At 38.1% G+C, this 20,033-nt stretch overlaps 1 pseudogene; it reads left to right on the top strand.

The window, feature by feature from the left end:
* The first annotated feature begins 11,507 nt into the window (after positions 1-11,507).
* Positions 11,508-12,122, top strand: LOC101614689 (annotated as a pseudogene).
* Positions 12,123-20,033: the final 7,911 nt, after the last annotated feature.

Raw genomic sequence — 20,033 nt, 5'->3', positions numbered from 1 at the left:
CAGTGATCACATGCTAAATAAAACTGAAAATCACTACAATCCTAATAAACTATGGATTAATAATATCCTTGTATTTCCTTTGGATTCTTTTCATTTGAGTTTAAGTTGTTTATAATTATAATCAAATACAAATTATATCTGTAGTTTTAAAAGTTATTATTATATATTACTATTTTAGTTTAAGAATTTGCATAATACCACATTTTTTCATCAGCATTTTGAGTAAGAGCACATTTCTTACAGAGGATCTGATATATTTTACTAAATTTGTCACATCCTTACCCATTTTTGTTAATTTTACTCTTTGACATAGCTTGCTTTGCAAAGCAAAATAGTGAATGAAATAATTTATTCCCAGATTTGAAGGTACTTCCTTGAAGTGATTTGTAAAAGTGTGACAAATGTTATACAAATTATTGATGCAATTTCACCTTTAAGGTGTTTTTCAATGATAAGACCAATCTTTTTTTATTTTATTAATTTATTTTTTATTGACAGCTTCCATAATTGTAAACAATATCCCATGTGATTCCCTCCCTCCCCCTACTTTCCCCTTTGAGACGCCACTCTCCATCATATCTCCTCCCCATCTCCATCAGTCTCTCTTTTATTTTTATTTCATCATCTTTTCCTCCTCTTAGGATGGTCTTGTGTAGGTAGTGTCAGGCAATGCAAGGTCATGGCGATCCAGGCCATTTTGTGTCTGGAGGAGCATGTTGTAAGGAGTTCTACCCTTCCTTTGGCTCTTACATTCGTTCTGCCACCACTTCTGCAATGGATCCTGAGTGACTGGGTCTTTTAAACCATTTTCTTCAGAAAAACAGGTGGAGGAAAGAACGGTGTAGGAATGTAAAAGGCTAGGAGGTGATATTTTCTTGGGAGGTAGGCATTCCTCTCTGGCTGTCAGCTTGTTTCTGGTTTATCAAAGTGGAGCTAGGGGTGGTGGGCAGGGAGACAGAGAGAGGCTGAGAGGCAGCAAGGAGAGAGGTGGTAGATGAGCGTGGTCACTCTAGAGCAACAGAAAGAAAGACCAATCTTTTCAATGCTTATTATTATTATTAACAGGATGTTTCCAATGGATATAGCACCATTTTAATTTATTTTGTGAGCAAACAAGAGAACTATAATAGGTATAGATGCTTTTATACCTTGAAACAATAAATATTGGGAAAGAATTTTCTAAGCAAGTCACCTTTCTTTTATGCACTGTTGTGGTATGACTTATGTGGGTCCTTTGGCTTTGTTCTAATATATTAACAATTCAGGAAAGTTTTACAGAAAAAAGAAAGTTATAAAAGGAGCTTTACAAATACATTGGTGGAAATATCAGGTAGTTTGGTTAAAAGTGCATAAGCAGTTTTTAAAATCTTTTTTATCTGCTATAGGCATCAGATGGTATCTGATGACATCATTAGTCTTTGGGTTGGTGGAAGTTGGTGGTCTGTTAGTACATTCCATAAAGGGTCAGTAACCACATGATAATTACAGGATGCAAAGTCAAATGCAGAGTTGGTCAATGAATGGCTAGTACAGAGCTGAAGGTATTCCAAGGCAATTTTCCTCTAATCCAGCAACATCCCATCTCTCAGTGATCACAAGAAGTCTATCAGTCCATTCAACCTTGTTGGAAGTGAATACAATGACATTCAGGAAATTTAGTTTACCAATGACTACCCTAAATCTTAGTATCCAAAACCCTGGTCATTCTAACTTATTTTTTTAAATATTTTTATTTATTTATTTGTAAGGAGAGAGTGGGAAAAGGCATGGTATTTTGCTATTGAAATGAGTTCTAGACACATGTGCCACTTTGTACATCTGGCTTTATGTGAGTAATGGAGAATTGAACCTGGATCATTAGGATTTGTAGGCAAGTTCCTTAACCACAGAACTATCTCTCCAGCTCCAAATGAACTCCAGACACATGAGCCAACTTGTGCATATGGCTTATGTGTGTATGGGGGAATCAAATTTAGGTCTTTGGGCTTCATAAGGAAGTGCTTTAATCACTAAGCCATCTCTCCAACCTCCTGACTTCTATATCTCAGTGGCATACCGGTCCACACAATTCAATAAGTTTGGTTTTCTTTGAATTTGTTTGTATCAGCCAAATTTATCCAATCAACTTTCTTATTCTGAGGGGTATCTTTTTTTATTTATATTTATTTGAGAGAGATAGAAAGAAGGGCAAAGATACAGGCACAGAGAAAGAGAGAGAAAGGGAGAGGGAAAGAGAGGGGGAATGGGCATGTAAGGGCCTCTAGCCACTGCAAATGAGCTCCAGAAGCATGCACCACCATGCACACCTTGTTTACCTGCATTCTGGGGAATGGAACCTGGGTCCTTAGGTTTGACAGGCAAGTACTTTAACCACTAAGCCATTTCTCCAGCCCTAAGTTTTGTCTTTCTTCTGACTTCTTTATCCTATTTTAAGTTTATACCCTGGGTCATTTTAGGGGCTAAATCTGTATTATCCACACTCTACATTTCAGAAGCATGTATTCAATAGTCAAGTGTGTCTAAATATGTAAGAGAGGCATAGGCAAATTAGTCGGAGTCCGCTCCATCTTCAGAAGTGTGACAGATTTGAATCCCTTTGCTGGCATGACTACTTGCAGCAGCATGTGTCTTAGTCCTTAGGAGAGAAATCATTGTTTATCAGATTTTTTCCAAATGCAGTTCAACTTCTTTTTTTTTTTAATTTTTATTTATTTAGTTATTATTTGAGAGCGTCAGACACAGAGAGAAAGACAGATAGAGGGAGAGAGAGAGAATGGGCGCACCAGGGCTTCCAGCCACTGCAAACGAACTCCAGACACATGCGCCCCCTTGTGCATCTGTCTAAAGTGGGACCTGGGGAACCGAGCCTCGAACCGGGGTCCTTAGGCTTCACAGGCAAGCGCTTAACCGCTAAGCCATCTCTCCAGCCCAGTTCAACTTCTTTTGAAGTAACATAGAGTCCATGATAACAGGGAATATGCATTCATCTGTTTTGGGGATTGGCTATTTCATGATAAGAGGGAATATCCATTTCATATGTCTTTGGGATTGTCTATTTCATGAGGGCAACTTCCAAATGCAGGAGAGGCTTACCTAGGCTGATAAATTGTAATAGTCTCTTTTCAAAGTTACATCTTCTCTTTGTCTGCCTCTTTCAGTCTTCCTTTCAAATAACTAAATAAAAAGTATACAAAATATAAAATTTACTTCTTGTCCCTAACTTGTTTTAGACAAATTGAAGATGTGAAGTTAAAATAGGAGAGATCTGCATCCCAACACTATCAACATTATCATCTCTGCAACAAATATATATGCCGGGCTCCTCTGGCAGGTAGGTAGTGCTGAGGAAGGACCAGGCCTGCTGCTTCCTCCCAAGGGGTTGAGGAAGAGGGTAAACATCGGACGACTCAGAACCTCTCCTAGTCACTGAAGAAAACTACAGTGAGTCGGGAGTCTTGTCGAAGCAGGAACTCACTTTATTGTTACAAGTGGTTGCCTATATAATGTTAGGAACAAAGGTGGGGATCTCAGGAAAGGAAGAGGTGTAAGGGCCAATAGCATATCGTGACTTTTGAAATGATTGGTCCCAAGTGCACGCACAGGGGAATTCCAACTCCTACACGGAAGTAGTAGACCAGAAGCCATTAGGCATCTTGCTGAGTCATAGCTGGCCAGAGGCAGATCACCAAACTTTAGCTAGGCTCAAGAAGTTCTACTAGGCTTCACGACCAGGCCTCTCAAGGCCCAACATCTCCCCTTTTTGTTTTTGTGTGAGCATTAGTCATCATGGCCTGTCTTAGATTGTCCCCCTCTGGGGATCTTACCCATCATTGGGTACCAAGTGTTTAGCTCGCTGAGAACCCACTCCATGGCCTGTCTTAGGTTGTCTCAGACAGTCTGAGAGCTTACCCATCACTGGTCACATGGAGGGCAGAGGAGGTGGCAGTGGGTCATCTGAGGAACTTAATTCCTGAGTTGCCAGCCTATGGTAATGTATCTCAGCCTGATGGATTTTTATTGCCTCTAGCCGCTGGTGAATGAATTGTGTAATTTTGTTAATTACACAAGGCCCAACAGTGAGGAGAAGGAAAAGGAAAAGGAGGGGCCCAAGTAGAGGGAGGAGGTTGGGTAAGAAGCTATGCAGGACCGTCCACAGAGGGCTGTCCTGGAGGTCCCACTGCTGCCTCTCCAAGTCTTCCTGGAGCCTCTTAATCTTGTCCTGGTTGATTCCTGATTTATTGGCATAAAAGCAGCAAGTTTTTCCTATAAAAACAAGCATATGCCTCCCTTTTTGGCTATTAGTAGGTCTAGTCTACTCTTGTTTCGTAGGACTACCTCAGCCATGGAATCTAGCTTCCAGGAATGATATCCACATCTGGGATTAAGGTGGCTGGGCAAGAAAGCCCATCCAATTGGTGGGCAGAAAGTTATAGGCCATCCCGCCTCCATAAACATAAACCATACCAGAAGGCAGGCAGCACTGAGCACTGGGCTCAGTTGTGTTAAAAGTACAGAAGGACAGGCTGGAAAGATGGCTTAGTGGTAAAGCACTTGCCTGTGAAGCCTAAGGACCCCAGTTCAAAGCTCAGTTCCCCAGGACTCACGTTAGCCAGATGCACAAGGGGGTGCACACTTCTGGAGTTCGTTTGCAGTGGCTGGAAGCCCTGGTGTGCCCATTCTCTCTCTCTCTCCCTCTCTATCTCTCTCTCTCTGCCTCTTTCTCTCTGTGTCATTCTCAAGTAAGTAATTTTTTTTTTTTTAAGTACAGAAGGAAGGATGAATGTATCACACATCTATACTGGAATTATTAGGGGAAGGCAGGCCCCAAATGCAAATTCCAGAGGAAACATTGGGAAAAGTTGGGTGGGGATGGGGAAGGTGGCTGAGCAAGTTTTTAAGGTTGTATGGGCAATTGAACTGCAAGCAGCCAGGGAGGCCAAGATCAGAGGCAAAGCCAGAGCAGGGTGAAGACCATTTTAGGAACAGTACTCAGAGGTGGGACACTCCCTGGAGAAGTGATAGTCAGTGTCCCCTTGTTAGGACAAATATTTTAGGCCTCTTGCTGGTACCCAAATGGGTCTTTTTTCATCTTAAGGGAAGACACATTCTAACTCTCTCCCTGCTGTGAGGAGTGGGTCTGGTCCTCTCCAGACCCCAGACAACGGGTCCCTCCATCTTACCCAGATAGAACTGTAGGTAATGGATGAGGACCAATGTTTTCAAAAAGGGGATAATTGTTTATTTTCTTTAGAAAAGTTTAAAATATTTAGGGTAAATAATGCCTTTTTTAGTGGGTCATGTTGGCAGTAAGGATTACCCCTTTTGTTTTTGTAATTGAGACTTGAGAGTGTGATTATTTTATCTTTGAAATTTTAGTTGTACTATGGTAGTATAAGCCTTATATGTGAGGTATAGAAAGTAGAGATATCTCATATTTTAAATATCTAATACATATAAATATCTCACATTTTAAATATTTAACATTTATAAACACAGGCAGAACCTGTCACCAGTCTTGAAAACAGTACCAATTGATTTATAGACTAACTTATTTAACCTAGAAATTTTTATCACCTGTGTTTGAAAACATCTCTGATTAGTTTAGATATCTGTGTTGGTACAAATTACCCAGAGAACATTGGAAACAGAACCATAGAGTTTAATAATTTTTTAAACCAAAACAGCTAGATAAAGTTTAATATAACCCTTGATAATTTTTTTTGAAAGAGAAAACATTATTTGACAACCCATGATTTTGGCTTAAGCTTGATAGTTATTGATTTTATGTACCACAAAAACTTTTATTAATATAAAACAATTTTATGTTTTACCCATGACTTAAATTTGATAAAGCTTTAGCAAGCTATCCTAACATATCTCAGGAAGATGAAAGTTATCATTACTGAAATTAAATCACTTAAACCTAAGTGATTAAACCTAGTTATGACCATTCAATAGAATTAGCATAAATAAGACAGAAGCTATCTTTAAAGTTACAATGTCTTTAGGTATAAGTCCTTCAGCTTTGGAAAATAACCACTTCTATGTGAGCCTTTATCTTAAGAATAGTTAAAACCTTAATGAAAAGAGGAACCTAATTTACTTTACTGAGAGAGTCTTAAAGCCAGTTTTATAACCCTTAAATCATAACAAATTAGCATCAGTAAACTGTTAATGAGTGAGGTCTTATCATTAGACTCAGTTTCTCCATTGATTAAAACCTTGGAATCATGTAAACATTAGATTCAATCCAATTAAATGTTTTAATGAAGGGGCCCTTCCCCTGATATACCCATTAGGTAAGTCTGATGTTTATCTTATCTAAGTAGTTTGTAACCTGGTCAAATACCTTGACTCAGTTGACCTATTTAACATTTTGTCTAGTCTAGTGAGAAATTTTATCTAACAGATGTGACTTTAGGTGTTTAAAAGAGAAGAACTAAAGAGAACCACAGTTATATGCTGTACTCCTTTTTCTTTGTCAGAGACAATTGGCCATTTTGTCTCTAGTCAGAGTCTGGGGGACATGTGGTTTAAACTTGTATGGGGTCTGAGATAAAGGGGGTTTTAGATGTTTTTTTTTTTTTAGAGTCCAGATTTCTATGAATTTAAGTAGCATATATTGGAAAACAAAAACAAAATGAAATTATAAAGCAGAGAAATAAGCAGCCTGACATTCTTATCCTATTCTGAAGTTGTTTGTTTTTTCATAGCAGATTTACCCATTTGCAAAGCACAAGGTGATAGCCTCTTGTCTGTGTTTAACCTGGTTAAACCTCCAATTACATCTGTACTTGTGACTTTGTGACACACCTAGCATAGACATCACCTGTGTCTAACATAAGATGAATTTAGATTAAGACTATGTCCCTATATAAAATTTTTAGAGTGTCCTTAAGCATCTGTAAACAGTTGAAAAATCTCTAACTTTAGGCATGGCATTTAGGTTTAGCCTGAAAATTCTTTCCTACATATGCACATCAGTCCATTACAAATTTAACCTTGATCAAACTCTCTGGGCCTGGGTAGCAGGACCCAACGAGCCCTTATGCCAGTAGCTCAGTTCCAAAAAAGTCCTCTGCGGTCTTTCTTCCCCTTAGAAATTTCATAAGCCAAGCCTCAAAGTTTAATGCAGTCTGTACTTAGCATTTTAAGACTCTCATTAGTATAGTCCATAAAATTTGACTTACCACTCCAGAAGACACCTTCAGTTGCAAGGAACAAATCCATTCCTATTCCTCCAAAACAAAGGTTCCAAAAGATCAACATCCACATGTTCAGGTTCATCATCTCAGTCCACTCCTTGGTACCAAGTTCTGTATCAGACAGCTTCAGGTTTACTACAATGAACTTCCAGACCAAGCACAGTTATGGAGGAAGGGATATTTACTGAAGCCTACAGATCCAGGGGAAGTTCCATAATGGCAGAAAAAGCTGGCCTGCCTTCACAGGCCCAAGCAGAATGAGAGAGGGAGAAGCACAAGCCTAAAAGGTCAAAAGCCACACAGTGTGTCCACAAGGGACATATGACCTGTTCAGGAATACAAAAGCTGCAGATGCAGCTTGCCAGCAAACCAAAAGTGAAAGGAAAGAGAAAGAGAACAAAGAGATGTTGACAAGCAAGTACAGGTTATAGAAGCAAAGTTTAGCACATTAAATATGAAGACTGCCTCATAACTTATGAAGGTACACTCACCCGCACACCGATTGACCTCCTCAACAAGAATGCCTCTCATGGGGCACACTCATCTTCCGGGTTCCTGGAGCCCCACATTAGGCACCAGATGCTGGGCTCCCCTGGTGGGTAGTGCTGAGGAAGGACCAGGCCCGCTGGTTCCTCCCAAGGGGTTGAGGAGGAGGATGAACTCAGAACGTCTCCTAAACACTGGAGAAAAACCACACTGAGTCGGGAGTCTTGTCAAAGCAGGAACTCGCTTTATTGTTACAGGCGGTTGCCTATATAATGTTAGGAATGAAGGTGGGATCTCAGGGAAGGATGAGGTGTAAGGGCTAATAGTATATCACGACTTTTGAAATGATTGGTCCCAAGCATGCCATGGGGGAATTCCAACTCCTATGCAGAAGTAGTAGGCCAGAAGCCATTAGGTGTCTTGCTGAGTCATAGTTGGCCAGAAGCAGATCACCAAACTGTAGCTAGGCTCAGGAAGTTCCACTAGGCCTCACGCCTGGGCCTCTCAAGGCCCAACATCTACACATACACACACACACACACACACATATATAGGATGTTTAAGCAAATGATTATTTTGTAACATTACCTGGCTAACATGTTATTCATACTTATTAAATTATTATTTATTGAGTAGTTCCTTATGATTTTGAATTTTTTAAAGAATGAACAGTAGTTCTATGTAGTCTGAAAGATGATGGCAGATAGGATATGATCATAAGGTACTTTTATTAGGAATAGGCTGAAAGAACCATTAATATTGATAACTGTAAGCTAATTGTTCAGTTTTTACATTTTTGTATATCTGGGAACACATTAATAATAGGAGAGTTTTTAACAAGGCCTTATTAAATATATTTATTTTTACTGGCAAAATTTCAGATTAATTGCTCAGGACAATGTAACTTTTACCATGACTTTAATTTGCTTATAAAGAGGCTATTAGAACTCAGTGCTATAAATTTATAGATTCCTCTTATTGAAAGAATCTGAATGCACTTTTAATATTTATATATATTTTTTGGATACCAGGATTAGTGCATGAATTTTAAGGTTTTGTGATTTTAATTTTTTGGATTTTATATTTAATATCTGTTTTACAAAAGGGGCTTTTTTGAAGCTTTTATGTAGCTAAAAATAAAAAGGCCTCTTAAAATTAAGTGAAGAAATTTATTGTTAATAGAAATAATGATTCTTTGGATGTAAAGGTACATGACCCCTTCTTAATATCTAGGTATTTCTGAGAGGAGACTTCATTTAATCAGGTCAGATTCTTTATAATGAAAGTCATAATTGCATAGATAGAATGATTAGTCTCTGCTTAAAACAGAAGTAAAATAGACGTATACAATTAACTATACTTTAAGCAATAGACATATCTGGCTAGTCAATAACCTTGGGAGTAGTTATTCATATTCATAACATCCCACAGTGAGTGAAGGAAGACACTTTTAAGGCATAAGAAGACCTACATCCTTGCTGCTTATTGCTGGGTGAGAGCAGATAATCTAGAAAGGCTACATACGTCATGAATCCAATTACACAACACAGAACAAGAGGCAAAGCTATGGAAATATTAGGAGTGTAAGTCACTGACAGTGACTGCCAGGAATGATCAAGAACAGGAATTTTAGGAACTATATATATTGCCCATGGCACTGTGATGGTTCCATATCCTAATGTATTGATAAATCTTCCATAGCAGGATTTCACAAAATTGAACCCTAATGTATAAACTTTATTCAATAAAAAATACTCTATTTTAAGAAATATGCTACATTAATGAAAAATATTGTAAATAAGTTTTCTCTAGATGTGTGATTATTATAGGAAGACCTATACAATTTTTGTATAAAACTAAAACTTCTCTAGGCTGTGGGTCTGTTTAAGGAAGAAAAATATTCAGTGATCTATAAATTAAAAAATACCTCTTGAAGGCTGAAGAGATGGTTTAGCTGTTAAAGACCTTGCCTGCAAAGCCTTGTAATCTAAGTTCCATTCCCAGAACCCATGTAAGCCATGTGCATGAGATGGCACATGCATCTAGAGTTTGTTTGTAGTAGCTGGAAGATCTGGCAGCCCATTCTTTCTCCATCTCCACTTCTCTCTCCCACTCCATTAAAAATATGTAGAAATCTTTTAAAAACTAATGAAAATTGATATAGTAATTGAAAATAATAAATATACTTTGAATAGTTCTGTCTAGTATTTCTTTCATTAAAATGTTTATATTATTTCTTTACAAAGTTTTTTTTTTTAAATGAAAAGGGTGTGAATATGGAAAGCCTGAAATAGTTTAAACAAAATTAGATCAAGGAGATATAGAAACACCCAATTTTGTAAATAAAATTAAGATGTAGTTAAATGAAGAAAAAATGGATATCCACATGACAATTTTTTGTTACAGTCAAGTTGGTACCATTATTAATCTCCTCCCTCTGCTCCTCCCTCCACAGGGACCCTCCTTGTTGGGGTATATGGGTTATGCATTGCGGGATTAGCCTTTAGTTATGGGTAGGAGGAAATGTCTCTGCATGTCATTACCCAACGTGTGGCTCTGACATTCTTTCCAACCCCTCTTCCACAAATTTTCCTGAGCCATATTGGGTTCATATTAGGTCTGCTTCCATGTTGAGATCCTGGGAGCCTCTGTCTGTGGATATCTGGTTTGGTAGGGGTTGATTGTTCTCTGTGTCTATCTCCTTCATTGTGTGCTGGTTCCTGGTTCACCAAGAAATCAGCATTCTTATATTTTTCTCCAATTATTCTTATTTTCAGCTTGTGCTCTTTGGAGCTATAGTGGGGTGGTTCTCTCCTCAGGATCTGTGTTTATCTGAAAAAAAGAAGCAGATTATTCAATGGAGAGTAAAGTTAGCACCAAGTAAATGTGATAACCATTGTCTTTTAGAGAGAGTTTAATGGAGAGCAGGCTCATTTTTGAATATGGTTGTGACTTGTTTCCCAGATCCAGCTATGGGTTCCATTCCACTGAGCAGATCAGTTAGCAGATTGAGAGCAGTTGGTTTCCAATCATGGCTGTGCACCACTATAGCACTTGCATGAGCATCACATCAGGTTGTTTGCTGCTAAGTAGGTTAGACCATGCATTGCTTGGACTTGAAAGGCCTGTGATATGCAAAATAAAACATTCCTTTGGTTAAATAAATGGTAAAATAATGTAGTAACAGCCACATCAGAAGATACAGTGGAATACTCAAATCCTAGAAGGATTTCTGAAGTTAGATATAGCTAACATGGATTTTTCTCACTGCAAGGATAAGGTAGAATTACCTTATTCTTATTCTTACAATCTGACTTTGTTATTCAACATCTCCAAACTCAATTTCTTGTTCATAAAATGCCACTGCTAATAGTGTCTGCTCTTACAAGCATTGAGTGTTTAACTAAGAACATATAAAGCAAACACAAAAACATGCATACAAGTTTCAATTATTAGTAATAGAAGTATTTGTAAGATTTCTCAAATAAAACTTTCATGAGAAGAAGAAACAATGTATGTGGATGAAATAATCAATAAAGGTGTCTAGGAAGGTGACTCAGTGGTTAAAAACATTTGCTTGCAATGCCCTCTGGTCTGTATTTGATTCCCTGTATTCAAGTAAAGCCAGAAGTACAAAGTGGTACATGTGGCTGAAGTACACACTCATTTTCTCTCTCTCTCTCATATATATATATATATATATATATATATATATATATATATATATATATATATATATATCAAATCAATATTAACTTGCATATAAAAATAAACTTGTGCCTCTAGTGTTTGGGTTTCTCCACAGCCTGCCAAGAGATGAACCAACTCTTCAGGAAAGCAGAACCCAGGTCTCCGCCTCCCAGCCCGACGAACTGCCCTGGCACGGTGGATAGCGGGGCAGAGTCGACTGACAGAAAGATCTCCCCATTGGAGCTGAGCTAGTGAAGTACAAGGATCAGATTAAGAAGACAAGAGGGGGTCCTGCCAAGAGTGCGTTCAAACAGAAAGCCTTTCAGGTTTTAAAGCAAAAGCGGATATATGAGCAGCAGTGGGGCAACCTTGCCCAACAGTCTTTTTACACCAAGCAAGCCAATGACACCATCCAGTTACTGAAGGACACCAAGACCACAGTTGCTGCCATGGAAGTAGGAGTAATGGAAATGAAGAATGCATATAAGCAATTGAAAATCGACCAGATTGAGGATTTGCAAGACCATCTAGAAGATATGAAGGAAGATGCATGTGAAATCCAAGAAGCACTGAGTCACAGTTACAGCACCCCAGAATTAGATGAGGATGATCAGAAGCAGAGCTGGATGCCCTGGGTGATGGACTTCTGGGTGATGAAGACGTTGTTACTTGGATGAAGTAGTGTCTGCCCCCACAATCCCAGGTGTTCCTACTGACACAAAAAAGGATGGTGCCTGGTGAATGGATGTTGGTTTCCACCGATCCCTGCTTCATAGATGTGCATCACTCCAGTATACCATGTAAAATAAATACTGATTCTGGAACAAGAAAGTATTTCCAAATTTGCTATAACAGATTTGGGTTTCTTTCCTTTCTTTGAAGGAAAAGTCACTCACATTTCTCTCTTTTTTTGCCATTAAGAAACTCATTGCTTGGGAGAAACTTTCTTTGTACTTAAATTTGATTATTTTTCTCTTGGGAAAGACTAACTTCACTTTGTATGACTTGTTTTCATTGGTGAATAATAATTTGAAATAAAAAGATGAGTGTCTTTGAATTCCATGATAATGTAACATAGTCATCTCATTGAGATGTGACAAATTGATGAGATTATGGCAACTGTCCATCTGTGGTTCAAAATGAGTGCCTATTGTGGTGGTGTAGATGGGTTACAATGGTTGGCCTTTGATGACAGATTTTGTTGTGTCATGTGAGCAGGTCACTACTATGTCTAATACTGTGTTTCATACTTGAATTGTCACTACTATATCATGAGTTGATATTTTGGTGCTATGGTTTCCTCAGTATTACAGCCTGACTAGTAATTAATATGAATATTTCTTGATATTTAATGTATAGGACATTTGTTTATACTCAATAACTATTTTTCAAAAGGAGAATAAAATAAAAAATAAACTTGTTTTCTCAGCACTCTCAACTATGCATTTGGGAGGTTGACTTTATCAAAATTTTGGGATACTCTGAGTCCACAGTAAGTTGCAATCCAGATTGTACTACAGAATGAAGCTGTTTTAAAAGAAATTAAACTTGTTTCTTAAACTGAAATGTTAAAACTTAATGTCCCACTTGAACATTATGAAGATATTGAAAACACTTATTTTCAGTTTTAATCATTGCTTCATATTTTATGTTAAATGACTTTTGAAGACACTATATGTCTTCATTACTTTTTAGTTATGTAATTTATTAATTTGCTTATTTGTTTCTTTTTCAGATAGAATCTCCTTGTGCAACCTAGATTGGCTCCTCCTGTGCCAACAGTGTTTGGAAAGAAAACTTCCTGAGTCAGTGCTCATCTTTTACCTTATTTGAGGCAGGGTGAATTTCCAAATTTTTCACCACTGTGTTGTCCATTTTGCCTGTAAACTTCTAGGTTATTCTGTTAGTCCCACCTTTCTTTCCCTGGGCATGCTGGGAAGCAGAAACTAGTATTGTAGTTTCCAGCTTTTACGTAAGATCTGGGGGTCTGGACTCAGATACTCATACTTGCTTGCCAAGTGCTTTAGCCACTGAGCCTTCCCCTAATGCCCCCTTTAATCTCTATGTTTTATAATACTGTTTTCAGGTAGGCTTAGCACAAAAACCACCAACCCAGGCCTCATGAAAGATATCCAGCCAGTGCAATTGGTGGAGACAGGTATCCATGCTCAGTGCAAACCAGCACCAAACTTCTACCAGTGAGCCTCACAAATGCAATAGCAAAGGGTCATATGTAGCAAGGCAAACCAGACTGGCTGATAAATAAAAGGTGAGCATACTCAGACTCAGCTTGAATAGCTGCAAGGATTGTAATTGTTAGATCAGGACAAAATGGAGTTACAGCAAGAGGGCAACAGAGATAAGAAAGTGGGTCATCCACATTCCTCAAGAAATTGCCAGACATTATCCATTCCCTGCCTAACAAATGCCTCAGGTCTAGATTTACTGCCCCCTTATCTCTCACCAGGTCACTTCTGGACTCAGCCTATGGCTAATGTAAAGAACAAAGAAATTCCTTCCCTTCCTCACCTTACCCAACTGAAGAGCTCTATATAGGGCACTATCTGTGACCTCAAACCTGACTGCTGGGCTTTTGAGCATCATTCCTGGCAGTTCTTGTTTTCCCTGAATAAAAGTGTCCATCTTTGCCCCAGAGTGGTTTCTGTGGTCTCGATCACTCCTCAACCTTACATGTGGTGCCATGACTTGGATAGGAAGCCTTCTGATTGCCCTCTGAGGTGGCCAGACCTCCTTTACCCTGACTGGACCACTGAGCTGCCATTTGATCCTCTGAAGGCTTCAGACCATCTCGGTCTGATACAGGCTCTCACACCCACATGGTTCAGCCTCACTGTTCTTCCCTTCTCCATCTCCTCCTCAGTAAGTGTTCCTTTCTCTTGGGTTAGCCTGCACTCAGGGGTCATCCCTCTTTGTGAAAGCCATGCTGGCATGCCAGGCTACACCCCTCAGCTGCCAGGCCCCAACCCCAGGTGTCCAGAAAGATCCAGTCTGGATACCTTGTGTCTCTTGCTCTCTGGTCTACTGCACCCTAAGGGGCACCTTTTGATTTGGTTGCACCATCTCTGGACACTCCCTCTCCCTCCTTTCTCTCCATCTCCCTTTCTCTTCTGAGCTCTCATCTTCCACTGCCAGCTGCTTTCATCTTCCACAGCCAGCTGCTCTTGCCATTGAGAGCACAGTCACACTCCTTGCCCACTAATGGGCTACAAAAGCTGACAGATGCGACCTGCACGACCTCTGCCCATGTGGAAGATGCAGACCCATTCACCCATATGGGCCAGGGGGTCATATTGGGTTCTGTGTAAACTCAGCTTAAGCTCTGGTTTATTTTTCTCTCACCCTTGTTTTGCTCTTTCCCTGTCTCCTTAAGAACTTAATGCCTCTACAACTCTTGGATGGCATCTTATCTTTTTCTGCAACTCTGCTTGGCCATATCCATAAGCTGGACAACGGGTCCAAATGGCCTGAAAATGATACTTTGATTTCCAAATTCTCACTGACATAAAAACCTTCTGCCAATGTACAGACAAACGTTCTGAAATACCTTATTTTCACTCTGCATGCACATCCTCTCTGTTCTACCTGTTTTTCTTATCGGGTCCTTCTAGTCCCTCTCCCATACTCATCCTCACCCTCTGCTTCTGACCCTGACACCATAGAGGACCTCCCCCCAACAGGTCCTCCAGCTCCTCCAGCTCTGTCAGCCTCTCCTGACATCATGCCTGGTAACAAGGTTTCCTTTTAGTCTCTGGAGTTGTAAATATAATACAAGTTTAAAATGGGGATGCATAACTTCTGAATATATGAATGAATGAATGTGTGAAAGGTAAATGGTTGTCTAGAGTCTATTTGAAAAGTGCACTTGAAATGAATGTGTGTGTGTGTGAGTATGTACATGGCTCAGACCCCTAAGACAGTAGAGTAATTTCTGTTCTGAGCAGTGCCATTTCACTGTGGGGGTATTTTCCACCAAGCCCATTGTACAAGATGGCATAGCCAATTTTTACTGTTGAGTGTCCCCCAGAAGGAACACTAAAAGTAATTAAGATCATAAGTGGGGGAAAGCAAGATTCTCCTACTCTTAAAGAATTGTGAAAGGGCAGGACAGGAAAGCAGCCTATAGCTCTGAGGGAAGATCAAAACTCTCCCTGGAATTTGTGTGTGGGGGAGTGGCTCTTTCTTACCTTCCCTGCCTTGCAGAGCCAAGGAACTGCAAGCACAGGGAATCTCAGAGTGCTGGCCTCAGCATAATGATGAATGAATGCCAAGTCACTATGTGGACTTCTTATAAGAAATTTGTAGCTGTTTTCATTTACTTTCTTTCCATGCTTATATGGAACTACTAACAGACAATAGCCTCAAGATTTATGTTTAAATTTAAAAGTACTCAATACTAAATTTGTAAAAGAAAATTCTAAAATTTCTAATATTTAAATCTGCTTTCATATTTTTAAAAATGTGTTTAGGAAAGTTATAAGAAACAAAGTTCCAAAATCTATATGTTTTATTCTGGGTAAATAGCATAAGTCAAATCTGATCTACTCTTTCTTTAAAAAAAAGTTATTTCAGAAGGCCTTTTGAGGGAAAAATGGCCATATTAAAAGTCTTATGGTAAGAACAACAAAAGTTTTTGTTTGTAGTTATGAGATGAACTGACTGAGAAAGGTAAACGGGAGAGAAAACTTTATATATTGGAGGTTACATATTTAATGAAAAACAGTGGTTCCATGGATTGTAAGGTAAAAGTATGTAGATGAAGTTATGAGTAAAGTATATAGATGAAGATATGAGTAACTTAAATAGGTTAAAGACAAGGTACTTAACTAGATTACAGACTTCTTGAGACATATAATGACTTAGCCTAGGGCGTACATCAGACTAATACAGCATGACCCTGGCTGGTAGCAGGATGCTGTGGTATTCAGGTTGTAAACTTAACTTTAACTCATTGATGTTAATCTGGTCATAATAATGGTTATGAAAAACTGAATTTAGGTACCCATTCAAGTTAACTAGGTTCCTCCATTTGTCAACCTTTTAACTAAATCTGATGGTTAAAATTGACTCATTAATATTTAATTCTCTCCTAAAGTTATTATATCTAAAACCCTGTCTCAAAAAAACAACTCACAGCAGAAATATGTACTCCCCCCATTTTTTAGGATAACTAGACCACATTTAAAACATTAAACAGTAGTTTATCTGCCACACACCTTAAAATGATTTATTTCATGCTAAGCAGCAAAGAAAAAAATCTAAGCAAAGTTATGTTGTGATTTAAGATGCAATTCCTCAATTCCTCCAACAATAAGTCTTAATGCTTTATTTTTAACTTATGTTATTACTGAACAAGTTTACCAAATTATCACAGGCAAAATCGTAGAGTTGGTTAAAGTTCAAATGGCTAAAGATTGTTTCATAAAATTTTGCGCACGTTAAGAGATTAAAAATGTATCTTCTTGAGCCAGGCATAATGGCACACACCTTTAATCCCAGTACTCAGGAGGCAAAGGTAGGTGGATTGCTATAAGTTCAAGACCGCCCTGAGATGACAGAGTGAATTCCAGGTCAGCCTGAGCTAAAGTGAAACCCTACCTCGGGGGTGGGAGGGTATATATATAATATTTTTTGCCTCAGCAGTTAAAGGAGCTTATTTATAAAATCAGGTGCACATAGTAGAGCATACATTTGGAAATTGTTTACAATAACAAGTGACTCTGGCATGCCCACTCCCTCTTTTTCCATGAGACTTGTCTCCTTTTTTCACTAGATCATGGAAATAATCCAGTTCCTCTATTCTTTGAGTATGTTAAATATACCTAAATTAATTTCAGAAACTAACTTAAAGATTATTGGACATCTTATTTAGCTTTTAAAGTACTAAATCTGCTCACAGAATATATATGTATATATTATATAATGATATCCCACCTCTGATGAACTTTAAAAATTATCTAATTTTTAATGTCTTCATATTTAAGCCAAAAATGTTACCATGTAATACAGAGTTCTTGCTTATTTTAAATTCTGTCAGCAGATCTTTTGTTCATAGTTTACTGCCTGTATCCTCATGTGCATTAAATATGTAGACTCTAATTTTTCTTAATATCAGACTTTTTCAGATGTCAGAATATTAGAATATTGTAATTGATTTTACACAAAGTCCATGACGTTTAGCTATCAATAAGCATGTATCACCATGCCTGGCTAAAACTCTGTAATTTTAAGATGCTTCTTGTCTTGTTCATGCTGGTTTTGCTAGATGATTATCACCGAGATTATAAATTAAGTCTTATAAAAAGTGACATTGTGATTTTGTTCTCTAAAAAGCTGAAAAAGCTCCCCATGTCTTAAAAAATCCACTGTATACAAACAATGTTAATATAGTTTGTCTAAGCCTCATGTAACAGTCATAAATATTTCTTTATTTAAGCTTTAAGATTGTTCAATGGTAAAAAGTACTGATTTAAGAAATTACTTTGTGTCTGTCATACTGTCTCTAATGTAACTCAACAATGACCAAGTTTTATTTTATTCTTAAGCTATGTATAATCAGTCTCAGTCAAAGTTTCACTTAATTGTCTCATTTACGACATCTTAAGTTCATTACTTATAGAAATGTTGATAATTAAGACATGTTTCCCCCCCTAAAAATTCTTTTAAGTTACTGTTCTACTTCCAATTTGGGGGATAATTGGTACTTGCATTGGTATACAGACTAACCAAAGTTGTTTTCAAACACAGATGCTACGTTTTTATACTGTCTTGTCTTCTTCTGGGCATACAATTTCTAGATTAAATCAATTGACCTTAAAGTTAATGATAAAATAATTGATAAAAATATTGTTTTCAGGGCTACTAAAATGTTCTTCCTATACTTATAACTGACAGATACTTAAAAGATAAAGTGTGCATGCTTTCTATGTTCCAGATATAGCTTATACTGTCACATGATGACTAAACTTAAATATTAATCAGGGTGATTTTAAACTATTATGTCATTCTCTAACTAGATCTGCTTTGTTAACCAGATATGTTCTGCACCCTTTTAAACTAATTTGTTTTGCTAATCAGATATGGACAGTCTCTCTTAGTAATTAATAACCATATGTAGAAGCCAAAATCAATTAGAAACATTGGAGTTAAAAGAACAACCAATATTTTGGTTCCTGCTCCTGGGTCAAAAGGCCATAGGAGATGATGGGACAGTTGAACTTTTAGCCTCTAGTAAGTTACCATCTTCTTGATCAGAGAGGATGTGGAGACCCAGAAATGAGTTCCAAGTCAGTGTATCTGCAACAGGTGAGTCACATGGGAGGAAAATCAGTCCTCCAGGCTTCCCAAAAGAGGGAGGGCACTTGGTCAGCATGGCCTTGACTTATCCTAGCAGATGAGAGTCATAGAACTACTCACAGGTCCCTGAAAGTCTGTCCTACAGAAACATTATTGACTTTCTAAGTATACAGATAATTCTGGCAGCCTACATTGTCTTAATCACCCAATGAGAAAAATATAACTACAATATAAACAATGAGTCAGACTAATAGGCTCCCCATCTGATGCAGACTTACTATACTAAACTCTAACATTAACTTTGCCTTCTGCCTCTGCCTGTTCCTGATTAACTTCACTTACCCTGACCCCAGCTCCTTCCACTTGCCTTAGCCATCAAATAGTACTGGAAAGAGGGAGAAGTTAAATCTAGATAAAACATGGACAAAACACAACAAGAAACAGAAAGAATAAGAGCAATATCCCAACCTTGAACCACTCCCAGCCTCTTAACCTCCTGAAAATGCAATCTAAAACCACTGAGATAGAGGAAATGTCAGAGAAAGAATTCAGAATCCCACCTCTAACAAAAAGGCCAAGGACTATAAAGAATGCTCAAACTAGCAGATGAATGAAGTAAGGAAATTTCAGCAAGGAAATTGAAACTGAAAAGTCACCAAACATGAATTCTGGAAATGAAAAAAAATATTCATATAAAAATCAGAGATAGAGACAAAGTCAAGATAGTCATTCATACAGAGACATACAGAGAAAAATGAATGCTAATGATATTTGCAAGAGTTTTGGGATATATGCGAGAAACCAAATCTTAAATTTCATGAGGTACAATGAGAGTGAGATAGCATCTATAAGAACTGAGGATTTATTCAATGAAAACAGCAAAAAACCCTGCAGGAATATCAAGAGGCTTTCAGAACCTGAAACACACATGAGCAGAAAAGAACTCTTTCATATCATGTCCCAGTCAGCATGTCAAAGCCAAAGTACACAAACAACTACAAAATGCTGTCAGGGAAAATGCCAACTCAAAAACAAAGGCAAGAACATAAGAATAGCTTCAAGTTTTCCCTCAGCAATCTTTAATGCGAGAAAAGCATGGAAAAGTATATTTCACACACTGAAATCAAATAATTTCCAACCAAGAGTTATTCAATTTATCTTTCAAAATGAATGGAGTAATAAAGCTACCAGAGGAAAAACACAAAACAAGGCAATTTGTAACAACCAAATCAGCACTGCAGAAAGTTCCTGAAGGAACTTTAAAGGAACCAGACAGGGAGTGGAGTAGTCAGTTCCATGTTACTGGGGCAACCATCCAAGCAGACCACAGGTTAGGGA

The sequence above is a fragment of the Jaculus jaculus genome, chromosome 15, assembly GCF_020740685.1.
Source record: "Jaculus jaculus isolate mJacJac1 chromosome 15, mJacJac1.mat.Y.cur, whole genome shotgun sequence".
Taxonomy (NCBI): Eukaryota; Metazoa; Chordata; class Mammalia; order Rodentia; family Dipodidae; genus Jaculus; species Jaculus jaculus.
The sequence above is the reverse complement of the archived record's forward strand: the minus strand, read 5'-3'. Positions and strand labels throughout refer to the sequence as shown.